We start from the raw sequence: 16427 nt of genomic DNA on the forward strand, positions 1-16427 counted from the left end.
CTATGTCAATTAAAAATTAAATAAGAAATATGTAAAGAAAACAATATTTTAGACATTTTTTAATCTTCTTATTTTATTGAATTGCAACTCTGTACTTTAAATATGAATTTTAATATCCCGCACAAAGACAGGAGCGCTTCTACGCTTCTTTTCGATCCAGATCGTAACTTTGTACTCGAGCCTCAATTAATACCGACTTAATTGTTCGGCAAAATTCTTCGTCGTTGCACGAGAAGGCTGCACCCTCTCTCTCCGCTACTGTTCGGTCTCAGCTGGCTCCGATGGTCTCACGATCCCGCGTTTCATACATATTTCCAGCGACAACGGCAAAGGGAGCGTATTCCGCCGCTCTGGGATATCGCGGCACCGCTAAATATTCGAATCGCCATTCGCGATACAAGAGATTATTAAAATATTTAAACGAGCCCGTCGACCGGTCGTTACGATGGGCGGTCTGTAGGGGAAGGTAGTATCCTACTCTTCCCCCCTTTCCCTCTCCCCTTTCCCTGCGAGGTTCTCAATTAAATGCTAACGAGCGAAGAGCTCTTTCCACCTGAATACTGTTTCGCTGGAGGCTGCAGCAGTCACCTAGCCCGTTCCTCTTTTCCCCTCCACCTCATGTCGTTTCCCACCTTCCTCCTTCCCTCCTTCGCTCTTCCTCCCGCGCCTTTTACACGACGACATTGTTTTAACGAGACTGGGAACGTGCAATTTGTTCGTCCCGCGCCCGCTCCGTGGCAAGAGAGAGAGAGAGAGAGAGAGAGAGAGAAAGAGAGAGAAAGAGCGGACTGCATTCTCGGCCGTTGCATTCGCGTGCTATGCTCTTTCTTTCTCTCTCGACTCTCTTCTGTGCGCTCGCAAAATCCGTTCTACTTGTTCGCAACGGCGCAACCTCTTATACGCGTGCATATCCGCGCCGCATCACTACTGTCGCGTCGACGTGTGGAGTGCTGCCCCGGCGCAAAATAACTTTTTTTTTGAAGACGCAAACGCGCGCGTTGCACCGTTGCACTTGTTATGAGTCTCTCGACGCGCCGGCCGCGGAATTGCGAATAAAATTATGGCTCATGGTTTGGAGGACGCAGCTTCGTTAGTGCCTCCGCGCGCCCTGCGACTTCATCGAGGATGGGAAAAATACAGGAAAATATGTACATCGTCATTTAGCCGCAGCGTAATCCCGTTAAGTGCGTTTTATCCTGTGTACAGGAATGAACAAAAATTTTTTGCGTATTACTACCACCTAGCATTTATTTAATATGTAGTAAATGGCTGAAGGTTAAACAAAGACTTTAATATGTAATACATACAATAATATTATAATTCTACTTTAATTACATTAGTGAATGCGAAAACTCATATATCAAAGTTTTATTTTCGCTGATTTAGACCTTGTGACATATATTTCGAGATTTTTCTGTTATCGATAATGACGAAATTTCGCACCCAGTTTCTATAAGGAAACATTTTATCTGATGAACTTGAAAAATCTACATTTCTTTATGAATGAAAATGATATCTCGCTAAGCCTCAATATTCATACGTTATATCGAGGTAAATGGCATTCGCTTCATTTGTCAAATATAATCCGCGCTTTATTAATGCGTTGGAGAATATCTACTCCCACTTTTCTGTACGACTGCCACGTTCATTATTAAAATCCGGGACATAGATTAAAACGGCTGATGAATAATTCAACCGAATTATAAAAAGTATCGACTCCGCGAAATTTTCCGACTAGGCGAAATTAAGCTACGCGCGTCGATTTCGCATTGTAATGTTAATGTCCTCGCGCATTGATCATAGATGACGTTTCTCCTTTTTACGCATTACATGCTTGTGTAGATATGCGTGTGTGTACGTGCTTTTGAGTGTTTCTGCGCGTGTGTTATGTTCCAATATCGTGAGAACGCAAATGGAACTTTTCTCGTAAAACTCTTTATAAGATTTCTTGTAAAGGTTCCCAACTTTTCCACCGCTTCTGATACTTATGTATATTTATGCATTATTTATCATAATGTATCTCGTGCAGTTTATGTATATTTCTGTTACCGCAAAGCCTCTGTAGCGAGAAAAAAAAAGGACATCCGTGCAACTACCGTTTTTCTCGACAAACTCGCGCGTTCCGCGACGACGAAACTTTGTCACCGTCGCGAAAATCGAGTAATTACAATCACGGGTACGTTGCAAAGTTGCAAACGCGAAATTTTATCTTATAGTTATCTCGCAGTTGCCCTAAACTAGTTTTGTACACTATTAGGTATAATGATTTTTTCTCAATGTACGAGAAATTTTTTGTTGGTAAATTATTTTTATCGAATATTTTATATTATGTATATATTTTTATATTTAAAATGTTATAGAGGATCACAAAAGAAAAGCATTTATATTAACAATTTGTGAATAATCTTTTGTGAATAATTTTTGATAATTCTTAAGTATTTTAATCTTATAGAGAAGTGCTATGCTTAATGCATGCTGCTTGTCAAAGTTTTGTGCGATAGATTACAACGAATAAAAATTCCGAAGATACTTTGCTGAGCGAAATTCTTTTAATTTAAGACCCCTCGGACATTCGTGAAACTTCTAAGCCGTCGTCTCGTCTACTCTGACAGATTTTTCCGGCATTAGCTGCGACCTTGGAATGCAGCGGATTATGAGAATATCTCCGCGCTGAGAAGCCCGTCTTCCCTCTATCTCATATATCTCCCATTCTGAAATTGAAAAAAAATGCAATCTCGACTTGCCGGCATTTTTATTCCCCGAGAAGCAACGCAAGTTTCTCCACCGGCGAAAATTTCATAAACCCTTATATTTACGCGCAAAACAAAAGAACAGCATTTATTTCTTATGCGTGGAATTTGATAAATTAACTGAGAGCCTGCATCTGCGCATTGTATTTATCGTTATGTTTCTGCATGCGGAAAATCCTCTTTCTCTTGGCAAAATAATAAAAAATCAAAGCGGAGATGAAATACCGCGAATCGAGAAATTCCAGGAATTCCAACTATTTTCTATAAAAATTTCAAAATTCTTGATATCGATCAAATTCAATAATTTTTAGAACATTATTAATACATTATTAATATATAATTATATATTAATAATATATAATTATATATTATAATTAATATATAATTATATTTTTAAAAGATTCGAAAATTTCCTTACTGAAATCAGGATTTTAATCAAACGCTATTATAATTTTTTTTTTATCACCGGAAGGAGATGTTTAAAAGATTTAAACATTTTTCATTTTTTCTCGTATTTTTTATCGGTATCCCTTAGAGCAATCTGGCAACTCCGGTTTTAGAAGCGTTTTACTGAGTTATAATGCCAGAAAGTGTCGAACGCGCGGTGGTGAGTAAGAGGCGAGAGTGGATATACTGGGAGTTAAATTTTAATTCGCAACTAGTTAAAAAGTTAACGGGAACGAAGTGCTCGCTGGCGCGACAATAATGTAAGAAGGAGCGAACTTTCATCAGGTGGCTTAAGATATCCTTTCGGCAAAGGACATTTTCCAACTTATTTCTTTTCAATTGTAGAGTCACGCAATTTTACGACGCATCGATTGATTAAATTTGAATTGTATTTTTAGTGCGGTACGTGATCAATCGATTTTTTTTTTTTTATATAAAACGATCTATCCAAATCTATCCAAATATCTAAACATTCTCTGTGATTCTTGAAAAGAGAATTAAAGAGGAGACACGAAGAAAAACTGCCTCATAAGCGAGATAATAAGTAATGATGTAACTGTAATAATTGGACGCGGATGATGCAACAATGTGTCGAGTGTCTCCTTGTATTTAATAGACGCTGGAACGACCTGTTTGTCTCGTTTTTCTTCCTAATTGGTCTTCAGCGTTGCGCAATGGTCGGAGATATTTTCTAAAAGAGAATCGTACTAGCCTTTGTGTAAAGCGTTGCAGAAAGCAACGCTATTTTATATAGTATTGTATAAGTGGATCTGGAATTGATTTATTATATATTGTATAAATGGATTTGTGTTTGTGTGAAGTGAATTTATGAATATTGCAGTTGATTAAAATCTTTTGTTAATTTGTAAGAAATTCTATCACAGCGATCTTCTTTGTAGCAAAAATCGATCGCTCAAAGTGACTATTAATGATAAATAGAGATAATAATTATTATTAATATATTGAAAAATACGACATATATTTATTAATTGAATGGGAATTGGATACCTAATAATAAACTGCATGCAAAAAATATTGGCGAGGATAAAATTGCCTTTATTTTTAATTGGTTATATAGATGCTTTGTTGCACTGTTGTAACAAAGTACGAAAAATATTTATATAATTAATTAAGAATCAAAGATGTATGTTTTTCAGTAATATTTCTACTCTGTTTTTATTAATTATTATAGAGGTAATAATCAACGAAAAAACATTTATAAATGAATAAATGTTTAGCTATCCGTCAGAATTATTCGAAATTAATAAGCAGACAATATATGTAAAAAATTATTGTGCTCTCTTTTTGAACTTATTTTTATTATATTTTTTTAAATATTTGTCTCATAAAAAACAAAGCCCTCTCTTATGCCACCTCTTCAATAGACAATGAAGATTAGCATATCAATAAAGCAACAATAAAGTAACTTTATTGACATTACGTGGCGGAATCAGCTGTTTGTCGCGATAAATAATTACCAACATGGAATACAAATGGCAATTGACGTGCGGCAGTTATATGAACATATATGTATGTGTGTGTGTGCGAAAGAGAAAGAAAGAAGGAGAGTAGCAACAGCCGTTGAGTAGAAAGCGGGATGGCGACAGAGGAAAAAAGTCTCGCAGACCGCGAGAAAATGAAATTTCCTCTTCCGGGCGGGGTCGTCGAGACGCGTACGGTCGTCGTCGCGGCGGCGACGACGACGACGGAAATATCGGTTTTCATGGACGACGGGTTCATTGTCTCTGTTCTTTTTTTTTTCTTCATTTTTCAAAGAAGATCGTCGAATAAGACAATCGTTGACGCTTTTTCCGTTGCTATCCCAATTTTAAAATCTTAATTATAAGACTATTTTGTGAGTTACAGCAAAGAGACAGAGACAGAGAGAGAGAGAGAGAGAGAGAGAAAGGGGGAAGGGGAGGGGGAGAAAGCCAGAGTATGGCTTGAAGAGGAAAAAGACTCTTATTAGCTCTAAACTCAGAAACGCAACGTACGGCACTTGAGGAGTGAATTTATCGCGCCAATGCATGAGTAAGCTGCGAGTAAGCTCCGGGCAAGTAGTTACCGCGTGAGTCAAGTTTGTTATAGAGAGACCGTAATTGCATCCCATCCCCGACGACTGCATCCAGCGAAGTCGCTTATCCTGCGACGTTACAAAGGGATAGTAGGCCACAAATGGGGAGTGGAAGGTGAGCCGGCTGGGACTCCCTCGGAAACGATCGAGAATCTTGTGATTCCAATTAACCGATAACGAGCAAAAGTAATATCCCGGTTTCTTTTCTTCCGCCCTCTACGGTGCCAGTCTCCCTCCTTTTCCCTTTTCATCGCCGCGTTTCTGCTTCTTCATCTTTTCCCGAAGTAGATCGATCCCGCGACTCACTGTCTGCGACTTGGCGGAAATAAAAGAACAGAGAAAAATTGTTTTCTTCCATATATGTATATAAAATGTTCCGGATTTCTTTTAAATACGAATTTTTGAGTTTTTTAATGTGAGAAATATCTTTAATATAAAAAACCTAGGGATACCTTTTCTGGATTAAAGTATATTCATTCTTTATAATTTTAAATATACTCTATTTTAATAAAGTTTTAGTTTAATATATATTATGTGATAAAATTTTAAAAATTGGAAATTGAAATTTCAATATCTTGCTATTAGAGATTTGAAGAAAAGGAAAAGCCAAGACATTTTGTCTTAAGACGAGAGAGATATTTGAAATTATGATGACTAATACTTGTATGACTAATTGAAATTATATATTGTTATATAAGATCAAATATGTATTTTTAGCATTGCACACAATGTACAGTGATTCATTAACGCAGATCCGTGAACGAATACGAGAAAAAAAAAAATTTATTATAACCTTTGACGAATCTGCGAAGTAATCTCTTGCAAACGGTTTTATATCAACACTTGCTCAAACTTTGTGTTCAAAGCTTATTTAAATACTTTATGACACTGGAATAAGTGAGCAATAAAATTAATGGCACTCGTCGAATTCGAGGCGAGCGGGAATTCTGCGCGCAAACGTCAGCGAAACTCACATGTATAAATATCCGCGGGTTATCGTTTGAAAAAAAAACTTTATATACTGTGTACAAATATCGCCATAACGCTCATGATAAAAGAACGATTATAAAAAGCGAAAAAAATATATTTGAAAAACATTTATTTTATAAAAAAATCATTGTCATAGTCAATCGATGGACTGCATAAGATGTACTATCGACTGCGATCGTGAAATATATTTTCGTTGCGATATATCTGTCATCGAATGTAGAAAGACAAACATCTTGCAGAGGATAAACCTCTTTCCATTTTCAGCGGAAAATGACATTAATTGTTACAGAATTAAATTAAACTCGATGAAATGATACTAATTCGGAGTTGACAGAAACTTTCGAGCGAAAATTTGACAGAAATTTGATCGAAGAATCCGCATATTAAATGAGTCATATTCGAGGCACTCTCTACTTAATGGCATATCCTGTATGAATATTTCACTCGCGGTTCAAAATTGCTCGAGCACAGACGATCTTCTGCAAAGGACGGCCGAGTATGCGAGCGCGTCCTATTCGGCAAAAGCTCTCGCTCTGTGAGCAGTAGTAGTGGGCTTGTAGGGCACTTCCTGACTAATTGCCGGCGGGTTCGCTGTTTCCCGGAAGTCTCGTGGAAATATAGCTTCCGCGGGTCGAAGCACCGAAGACAAACCACGGAAAGTCTCGAGCCTACCCCATAGCGCGGAACCGACCTCGTAGATTCTCCCAAATACATTTCTCGAGTACAAACCCATCGACCTCCGCCGACTGCTCTGCCGCCGTAGCTATACACGAGCTGCTTAAGATCCTAGTGTCTTAAAACAGCATTGTCTGTATTAAATTCTCGTGTTTAATTAGTGATTACCGTAGGAATGTGTGCTTAATTGCAGCACTTCGTAGAGAGAGAGATCTATAGTAAAAATGTCAATGCGAGAATTAAGTTCTTGCATGCCGCTCTTATCTCAGGAGCTTATCTCAGAAAGAGAGTTGAATCTTCTACTGTGAAATCAGAAAATTTTTTTTTTTTATTTTGTATATATAATGATTGCAAGAGAACCTCTCAAGACGATATTAACAATGGTTCTGGAATACTAATTGCCCATTAATGGCCCGATTGGCTACCTTTAGTGATTTGAGTTATGGCGCAATTTCTCGCGTTTAATTGATAATTAGCGAAAAGAGCGACGTACTTACGTATGCTTTCTGTGAAAATTGGCAACTTTTACATATTATGCTAAAGTTTTTGCATATTATATTTGCACGAAAAGAGAATTATTGTGATGGTTACATTATTATTCGAGAATTGTATATTAATTTATATTTAAATAAGATTTTTTTAAACGATATGATATGGTATATTCCTATATGATAGATTCGAAATTTAAAGAGATTAAATTGTCTGTAAAAAAATAATTTACGTAATTATTGTATAAAAATATGGACTAAGTAATGCATTAAGTTTTAAATTTAAAATTTATATTTTCTACGCATTTTTTTATTTATATATATTAGTACTGGAAGAAATTATAGAGTGAAAGATAACATTTTATTACTTTCTTATTTACATGTGGCAAGTTTCAATATCCGACGGGTTTTAATATTAAATCCGTATAAGTTTGAAATGCGTATTTCAAATTTCAAATAACTGTGATGAAGTTGATGCTAGATTGAACTCATAATTTCTCTTTGAGAAATTAATTCAACATCTCGGGGCAATTTTCCGTTAGATGCGACCCGACACGTTTTTCTCATTACGCGACTTGTCCCACAACGTATCAAAGCCTCATCAAGATCGCATAAGGCCCGTCCTCTTGCTTTCGCATTAATTAATTACAAACGCCGAGCGTAATGTTGCCCGAGCTTTCGGTTTTTAATTCTCGCGAATTTGGGTTCTGCTTTTCGGTGGATGATAATGGTACGTCGCCAAACTAAGAAAATCAAAAGGAAAAGGAAAAGAAACATAATATTTTATTGTTCGCAGAAAAACTTAAGAGAAAAAAAATAGAACGTAATGAATATCTCTTTGCATAGAGATGCATCTCTTTGCATATTGTTTTGACAGTTGTAGAAAATCTTCTGAAAAATTTTAGTATCAATTTCCAAATATATACTTTTTATAATTAAAATGATAAATGTTTAATGCATTTAATTATTTGTTTACGTTAACTCCAAGGCAGATTTTAATCTGCGATTTTAAATCTGTCAGTATCGAGAATTTTTCCCAATGCTTCGAACGAATTTCTGCAGCAGGTCTCTATCTCTCTTCTCTCGTATCCTTCTTCGTTTTACAGATTTCTAGATGCGCCTCGTCGGCGGCCGGGCAATGTCGCGCCTTGGGACCGACGCGTAATCGTAATTAATGAGGCAAAAATGGAACCGTAGCGGCACAACGCGGTCGCGCCAAGTGAAAACTCATATTTACCGGTTAGCGAGCTCAGACGTCTCCGCGGTGTAATACCGTGGCATTACGCGATGCGCCGGGAATACTAGAGCTTCCGGCACCGGTGGACCGGTAGAAATAAGCCGCCCGGGTTGGAAATGTGTGTCGTGAAAACAAACGAGAGGGGAAGTTGATAAAGAGGAACGGGTGTGCACAAGGGCAGCGGCTTTGCTTGGCTATGAACGATCGCATTCGCTTAGACGATGCTTTAATGCTAATTCGAGTATTAGTTTTAGACTATCGGATATCAATCGTGTAAAGCAATTTTTTATCGCTGCCGTTTTTCATATCTATCTTTTATATTGTTTGCGTTCAATAATTAAATGAGATTAAGCAGTAATGATTATATGACTGAGTAATAATAAAAATTGTGAAACGATGACACACGTTATTCTTGTAAGGTATATATTATCAAGTTTATGCTGAAAGATCTTCTTGAATCTTGAAATATGAAACATGAGATTTATATATTACAATGGAAAAAATAATTTATCATTATTAGAAATAAAATATAACGTAACTAGTTAAAATAATTGCGAATGCAATTTATATATTCTCTATATAGCATATAATAGAGACGAATAATTTTGGGTTTGCTTTGATATATTTTAAAATCTCTTATAAATTGCTTTCGATAGACTCGCGTTGGAAAAAGTCGTTTAATCTCAATAATCTTTAGATGAAATATTTTACAATAAAAAAATATATATTTAAAAAAAGTATTTATATAAAAAGTGTGCATATTCAATATTTTATCATGTTGGAAAAATAATATGCGGGACAGACGGGAAAATATAGGAATACATACAGGAATATTGTATATATTCTGCTATAATAATAATATCCATTCTCCGTTATTGAAAAGTTCAGGTAATAGAGAGACAATTCTATCATTATCGTAAAAAATGCAATCCATAAGAAAAAACGTACAAAAATCTACCGAGAGAAAACCCGGTGGGAGGCAGAGAGAGAGAGACAGGGGATCGATAGACATTAACGGTGGATGGATTGAGGGAAATAAAATAAAAATTATAAGCCCAAGTAATCCTCTTCCGGCGCATTCTCGTTAATGACAAAATTTTCAGCCCGAGCCGGACTACCTACGCGCTTTTAACGAGTTCTCGCGCTTGCGCTCCGTAACAGAAAAGTAATACAATATTTTCCGCGTCGCGTAAGAGGGGTCCGCGGGCGCTCGTCCTCCTCGCTCGTTTTCTCTGTTTTTTTCTCTCTCTCTCTCTTTCTCTTTCTTTCTCAGACGGACAATTAAAAGCTCGGAACGCGCGGAGGATAATTGCTCTTCGTTTCGATGCGAAAGCCAGGAATTTTTAGCGGGGAGCCCCGGACAATAAAGCCCAAGCCGTAGCTGCGTGACAAGGGGACGATGTGATTGTGCCGGAGCGACAATCCGGTATGTCGAATGACCAAATGGATTTTACGTGTACACGAAAAATAGAGGTCCGGCCTCCGGGTAGCATTGTACTCGATATAACTCGCCGGTACGAGACAGAGAGGAGTCACACGCGCGCGACCCGCATGTTGTACGCGCGTTACACCTACATTACAACGACCATTGGAATCCACCTCGCCTGTGTGACACTGCCGTGGCGCGGCACAAGCGTAAGTACCGGACGATGTGATAAATTTATTTCCCACCATGTTGAAATGCATCTCGCGTCTCTCGTCTTCAGAAGTCACCTGCAATTTCAATTGCGCATCCGCGTTTCTCGTGCTTTCGGGCATTTTTTTGCCTCCATCCCTCTTTCTTTCGCGAAAATGGGAAAGGGTATGTTCAACCGTGCTGTTCCTCCGATGCGCGATCCACAAACTGCGAAAATGTAATTAGTGCCAAAAGACTATCGCGAGATAGCGGTGGCGAGATTTATTGTTTGTTTAATAATAGATGCCATTTAATAGCCAACCAGTTTTACAATCTATTTTGTTCACGGAACTTTTTTTCTCATTATTTGCAAAACGTTACTGCATCCTAATATCACATAAATGTTAAAAATGAATGTGAATGAAATATGATGAGATTTTTATCGATCTACTAACATTAAATATTTTTCTGCTACTGCGAATGTGAATTTTATTTGAATAAAATCTTAAGAGTCTTACAATTATTAATTAAAATGCTTTTCAAAATGCGCAGGACACATATCTGATCAAATTCAAGCTGCAAAAATTTATTTACAAATTCATACATTTTAAAATTTTATCTTAATCTCGAAAAATGCGCTCTATATCTTTCTTCAGCGAAGATGAAAAGATTTAGCTTTGTCATTGCGGCGGATGATATCGATGATCGACATCGTCATTTTTTATGCGGATATTTTGGATCTGATTTTGCGGAAGACACATCGGCGCAACGCAGTTGCAATCGCGGCGGAAGTAAAAGATCGAGATACTAAACGCGTGACCTGCGTACCGTGTGTCAAAACGAAAGCGTCAATTTTAATTACGTGCTCGCGCCGGTCTATTCGGAATATCGGGATAACGGTAGCGCATATACAGTTATACATCCGCCGGCGGGCAGGTGCGATATCGGCTATCGCCTCCATTCGCTTCTCGTTGCACGTGAAATCGGGAAATATGAGCACATGAGCACGGTACTGCTAGTTCAATACTCTCATCTTTTTCTCTCTCTCTCTCTCTCTCTCTCTCTCTCTCGTAATCTTCTTCTCTATCAGCTGCGTCGACACTCATATTTTCGCATTCATTAGTGTCTTTGAATACCGGATATATTATGAGAATGGAAACTTTTCGGTTATCATGCAGATGGGAAGTATATTAGGAGTGAGTCGTATCACGTTGCATTTGTCTATTTTCTTTAGCGGTTCTGTGTGTAATATTAAAAAATATTCTAGTATTCTAAAACTTCTTTTCAGTATAGATGGCAGTAATTAAAATATACCGTGTTAAAAAAAATGAGAGAGTAATAGATATTTTAAAGAAAAGATTAAAAAAATTATGTAAAAAGAAAAAAATTTTTTTAAAAATTTCTCTAAACAAGATAAAGAAAGAATATTGAAAAACACTACCTACTGCTGCATGATATACGCTTTAATTCAACTTTATATAACACGTAGCATATAATGAAATATCTGAAGTCGTTTGTGACATAATATTGTTACATACAAAATGCATGCTAGTTGTATTAACATTTCGAGTTTGCATTAGGTCGTCAATCTAATAACGTAAGAATATATTTATCACATCTTGACTCTGCGTGTCCGCTAACATAGTTTGTAGTATGTACACGTTCGCCTCTCTCCTCTTCAATTACCCCGAACGCAATTTCTCGCATGACGCTGTCTGCATCTGATCTAGATATACCTGCCATCGCCGCCCGTGTCTCATTACGGTCCGTCGACGTTCTCTGATAATATTAGCTGGTCGTGATCTCAATTCCCTGCATTTTCTGCTAATGATTCTTAATTAGAGATACTCGTACAAAGAATTGGTGATGCGTCTGACAAATATTATTTGCCCAACCGACGCATGAATTATAACCATATAAATTATTACACGGCGCAAAGTTGCGAGGGAAAATTAAGGCTGTATGCTTTAATTAAAGCTCGCAGAGTTTACCAATTTGGCGTAACGTCTACATTGATGTAACGCAAACATTCAACAACGAAGGATATACATAAGTGTCGGGTATCAGAGGCATTAACAAACATTACTAACGGGCTCTGGCGGTCGCAAGCAAATGGAGGGTCAATATTAATTCATAATTAATTCGCGAGCACATTTCCCTTTTTTCTTCTTATCTCGGTATGCGTATAAAGTGGTCCTAATTAACTTACCGAAGTCTTTTCTTCCGCGGGCTTTTTCGCTTTTGTATTCGCTCTTTCTCTCAAGCAGTATACCGATACGTCCGACGCTCGCAACTGTGGGTCGGCCCACAATATTGCGAATTTAAAACACGGACAACGAAAGGGAGTTAATTTCGCGCGGCGTTGAGCCGCGATAACGGCGTCGTCGTGGAAACTGGTCGAATACGATACGGTGGCGTGGCATCGCAATATGTCTTTCGGCCAGTCAGCGGCTCTCGTCTTCGCCCAAGGGTAATTGCGTTTGTGTGTAGCCGGGAAGTTTTATTTGGCTGGCATTTATTCGGCAACGAAGAGACAGCCGACCCACTTAGGCGGGGAGACAAATGTATTTACGTCGTGAATCTGCCAGGATGCCCGCATCCACCTTTCAAGCTTACCCCGTTTATCCGAGGGATTGCCGCGAAATTAAGGGCCCCCCGTGTTCCTCCCTTGGCTTTTTCTTCCCGTAGCTGGGAAAAGACGACGGACCGCGTCTCACGGCGGATCGAGTAATCGTCGAACACTCGATAGTATTAGCGAACAACGAGTAAATAAATACTGCTAGCTAATGGTTACAGTTGGGTCGATTACAGCCAACAGTGTTTTCTTTGAATTTCTGTTATGTCCTGGTTCAATTAATTGATTTGCTTGGTGGAAGGAAACAAATGACTTGCAGAGTGCAGGATGTTGTATTGCTCCGCTTTAAATTTTCTATCTCGAATTTGTTAGAAAATACTTCTGAGAGGGAGAAAGAGAGAAAGATTGATGCGAACCTTACGAAACACCCTATGTTTTTTAAAAATTGATCGTGTACGTCGAGAGAGGAATTAAAGGAGAACACATTCCGAGCATTTTTACTTTTTCCGGGTAAATGGCCTGCGTCTGACTGAGTATTATTTCCTTCCTGTTTCTACTCAAGTTATTTATAGCCTCATAAGTTGTATCTGACTCGCATATCTTCGTATTGTTTTAACGACGGAGATAGCTCGTCTACTTTCGTTCAAAATATCTCGTGGAGAAGTGAAAATTATGGAGCGTACAATATTAAATCGTTGTGCAAAAGAGGAAATGCGTCATAAAGGAAAAAATCTTGTCGAGTGTAAAAACAAATTCTCACAATTGAAAAGGAAATTATTGCAAAAATTATTGTAAGTAAAAATACATAAAGAAATAGAGAGAGAGAGAGAGAGAAACAGATTTATTACATTTGTTTTAATGATTTTATAAATTAAATTATTACTTGCAATTATTTACATTGCAGTCGAACTAATCTTCGCCGAGAAGAGTATCGCGAATCAAATTCTAATTCTTCCGCGACGTATCTTCGCGACAAGACAACCTGAGATATAAGGGACACAGTTCGTCGCTTATGACATGGCCGGGGCTGGCAACGCGCGCAAACGAACGTGTACGTGCAAACGCTTGCTCCGATAATAGATTCCCCATTTGGAGTTCAGAGTTCTACGGCGAATCTGTAACTCCGACGATCAAACTGCTTGCAAAGTTTGTCGCTCGAATCGAATGGGAGTTTGGGTAACTCGTACCTACCTACGCTCGATCTCGCTCGTACACGTGCGTATCCGCCTATACTTTCGTATATGTACATACGCGCTGCATCTGTCTGCTTCCTTCCCTCCCTCATTCTCCCTCTCCTTCTCTCTCCTTCTCTCTCTCTCTCTCTCTCTCTCTCTCTCTCTCTCTCTTACTTTTCGCATATCTACTTAGGAATATAGAGATGTAATATACAATTCGCATATATACAGGGTATCTTGGAAATCTCCTTCTCGCTTTTAGAATTAAGAAGACTATTGGTTGAATTATGACATTTCCAAGTATAGACAATTAAATTTATTTTTCGATTAATTTTAATTCTCATTTTATTAAAATCTTAATATGTATAATAATTTTTTCTGCTGGTATTAATTAATATTAACATTAAATTTTCACTGTTTTTATTTTTATGACTTTTCAGACATTCAGATAAGATTATTGTGCATTTGTATTAGTCGATATATATATATCTATCTCAAAACCACATTTATATATAAATATGTATGTACATACACACGAGGACAGAAACATTTTAACATAGATATTAAACGCATGTCAGAGCATATATGGAAAATGCATATGTGCTCTGATATGCGCATAAGATCATGTGTTAAGACAACTCCTGTTGACGAATACGGCGTTCTGGTAATCTTCTTGGCTGACTTGATGATTGTGTAGAGGTATTTTGTTTTATAGATAATCGATAATACCGAAAGGAAGCATTCGAGCCTTATTTTCGTTCCTTCATTCCATTCGCAGTTCTTGCCATTGCAGAGTGTACTATTAGCGCGTCTCTCGGCAACGTGTCGCGATGCCATGCTGTGCGCCGCGAATAAGTAACAGCACCGTTGGGTTGCAGCCGACAGTGTCGTTTCCTCCCGCTGGGAATGGACTCGCGCTCGAGAGTGACATCGCGGAGAATTATTGTTTTTCTCGGACAAGCCACGTAATACATACTGGCAAACAGATCTCGTTGAATACGCGCCACTGCGCGACGACCAAGTGTATACTTCTCTTTTCCCTCTCTTCGAAGTAATGTTACATCGGTATTTGTCTCTGGCTAGACAGCACCGTCGCCGTGTTTGTTTTCGATGCGTCGAAGATTGGAAACAAATACCGAGCACTTATATCGTGCCATGACAAATGTCACTCCGCATGTCGCTTCGTAAACGATAACAGATCTTTCTTCCAGAAACGTTGATAACTCGCTTTTCTCGTACAATTAAATAATTCTATACAGGTTGATAGAGATATGTAGTAGATAGATGTTTAATTAATTATTTTAATGCTCATTGCCGAATTCTATTCCGAGTCTGTCTCATATATGTAATTTATTTTGCTTATAAACATTTTTTTTTAGAAACATGAACTAAATTCTTCTGTAGCAAATAATTATTGCAAAACTTTTATACTGTTAAAACAAAATTTATTTAAGACAAAATGATGAAAAATATTATGCATTACTTAAATTTGATTAAAAAATTATCAATGTTTAAATATCAATACAAGCCTTATCTTTTCATAAGGTGCTTTTTAATATATTTTAATATTTTTTAATATCTGGGCCACCCTGTACATTGTGGCAGCTTGCTCGTGAATTCGACACTGAAGAGTACTTATCGCTCTCTCGTGTTCTTCTCAAGTTGCGAGTAAATCGTACTGTTCGAGTTCGACTTCAGGGATGTAACCCCCGCAGCGACTACTTTCCTTCGTTCAACCAGTCCTCTTTAGCCTCTTGTTTCAGCTTCTATTATATTCGTTTCTTTCTTTTTCTTCCCCCTACTTTTCTCTTTCTCGCTGAAACCTCGAACATTACGTAATGTATAACGCGGCGCGAAATACGCGATCGATAATTGTATCGAGTCCATTATATCTTTAAAAATTCTCGCGACGAGATTATGAATATCAGAAAAAGATGGTAGCGGGTTACTTGCATTTTCTCGACTTTCTGCTATTTCATTAATAGCAAATGCGGTTCCTAAAAGAAAATTTTTTTATATCTTGATTATTAAAGAATTGATTATGAAAGAAAGAAGAGAGAGAGAGAGAGAGAGAGAGAGAGGGAGAGAAAAAATATGCGAACGCATAATTTAATATCACTAATATTTTATTTATAATTATTATTATTATATATCATATACAATATATATTCTATATATATTTATACGAAAAATTTCTATAAATATACTATATTTTTTATATACATTTTTTTATGAACGAATATGTTTATTTTTTACTTTTTGCATCATTTAAAGGACGCTCTTCGTGCGCTTACTAAGAAATTGAGAAATCCATCACTGATTTCATCAACCATTCTTTTTGCTTTACTCTTTTTTCTTCTTTCTTATGTTACCTGTCTATCTATCTCATCCTTTGCTCTCT

General features: G+C 37.4%; 1 protein-coding gene across 2 annotated transcripts in view; it reads left to right on the top strand.

Annotated features, from left to right (window-relative positions):
* Positions 1 to 16427, top strand: part of LOC126856905 (protein O-mannosyl-transferase TMTC2-like) — a 261764-nt gene that overhangs the window by 13052 nt on the left and 232285 nt on the right. Inside the window, exon 1 of one of the 2 annotated variants that reach the window (XM_050605902.1) lies at positions 9950 to 10087. The exons of the other annotated variant lie outside the window; for it this stretch is intronic. The gene's annotated coding sequence lies outside the window, so the exon portion shown is untranslated. Of the gene's footprint in view, positions 1 to 9949; positions 10088 to 16427 lie in introns of those variants that run through there. 2 annotated transcript variants of the gene reach the window in all.

This window comes from Cataglyphis hispanica, chromosome 20 (genome assembly GCF_021464435.1).
Source record: "Cataglyphis hispanica isolate Lineage 1 chromosome 20, ULB_Chis1_1.0, whole genome shotgun sequence".
NCBI lineage: Eukaryota > Metazoa > Arthropoda > Insecta > Hymenoptera > Formicidae > Cataglyphis > Cataglyphis hispanica.